This window comes from Echinococcus granulosus (genome assembly GCF_000524195.1).
Source record: "Echinococcus granulosus chromosome Unknown EG_S00073, whole genome shotgun sequence".
NCBI classification, from domain to species: Eukaryota; Metazoa; Platyhelminthes; class Cestoda; order Cyclophyllidea; family Taeniidae; genus Echinococcus; species Echinococcus granulosus.
This window is the reverse complement of record NW_020170453.1, coordinates 210400-211926: the sequence shown is the minus strand read 5'-3', so window position 1 is coordinate 211926 and position 1527 is coordinate 210400.

Sequence of the window (1527 nt, the reverse complement as noted above, 5' to 3'; positions counted from 1 at the left end):
TTGACAAGTTTCCAACAGGCACAGACATTTGCTTACAAAAACGGTCACGGAGGTCTGCTATGCCAGTGGTTAATATCTAATTCGTTCAAATCTCCAATGGAGTGAAGTTAAGCGAATTTTGGCCCTCTAATTGCAACCTGAAGGTGTGCTCTCTTTGCTCACTTTCGTTACCTTGACTGATGGCCACTTCAGACGCACATAGGCTCGTCATTTGGAACATCACTAAAGGGGAAGTCTGTTTTTCCACCTTTCAAATCCATCCACCGAGGCAAATCTTAAATCTTAACTTGATTTTCTTACAATCTCTACATAAGTAGCTAAAGTGGGGCATGTTTTGCGATTTGTTCAACCGTCTTTAAGCGTTTAAGACAACGGAGCCAGACACACATAAGGTAACCTTTTGTCAAGGGTATGCTTGAAGGTTAGCGAGTTTGAGATGGAAGGGCAGAACTTGCAGCTGTGAAGACACAATCCACAGTGCAGATGTTTCGTATGGACCCCGAGTTTGCAGTTTGACCTCAGGAAGACACTTGAATATGCACGGAGGACGCAAGCGATTGATTCCAACAATGCAGTGATAAGCTCTCCAACCATTTACTACTAATTCACCTCGTCAAATCTTGTTAAGAATCAAGTCTACTTCATTTCTGATGTAGAAGGGTGGTTGTCGAAGGAAAGAATTTACAGATGACCAGGCAAATCGCCTCGGTGTCAAGGTGCAAGTAGGTCGTTTAGATATCGAAAGGTGGCAAAAACTTACCATTTACTGGGGCCACGTGGGAGACAAGAAGATGCTTGACACCTCGATCAGAAGATACTGGTGGTTCTTGCTCAACTTAAGACCTACTTGAAATCGGTCAGTCCTGCGTCACTCGCAGTAGCAGCGATTGTCGCGCACCCACTCAGCTGGTCATGATGTTGTGGCGTGGTCAGTAGGCCGATCACTCAGCCAAAGTACAAAGACGCATCCAGAGGCGCCAGCGAAACTACATCCCTAGAAGTAAACAAACAGTCACAGTGCTACAGTTTGTCATCGTTCCTCAACTAAGAGCGCGTGTCTTTGATCCACTAACAATATTGGAGGTAGCACTCTCCAATAGACAATTCACCACTCCGTGTACGTGAATTCCAAAACTACAGACCAAAAGGAACACAGTGTGCCTCTTCAGCAATTTCGTTGCATGATCTGGCACTTCCGCAGACCGTGGACGCGTATCAAGAAAGGCATTGAGGGAGGGCGAGTGAAATGCTCCCCTCAATGTGGTAGTCATTTACTCATTTGGAAAACAGTGGAAGGAGGAGCAGCAAGCCATTAAAGAGGGGTAATGTGAGGCAGAAGAGTGTAATAAAATTAATGTCCTATTTAATGGATAAGCCACCATTGACAGCATATCGTGGCTGCGGAGGAAACCAAATGTTTTCACCGAGTCACTCAGCTAGTCTATCACGTTTATAAAATTTTTTTACACTGAGAAGAATATTAGCCAAAGTGTAAACAAATGTTTGTGCCTGTTGGAAACTTGTCAG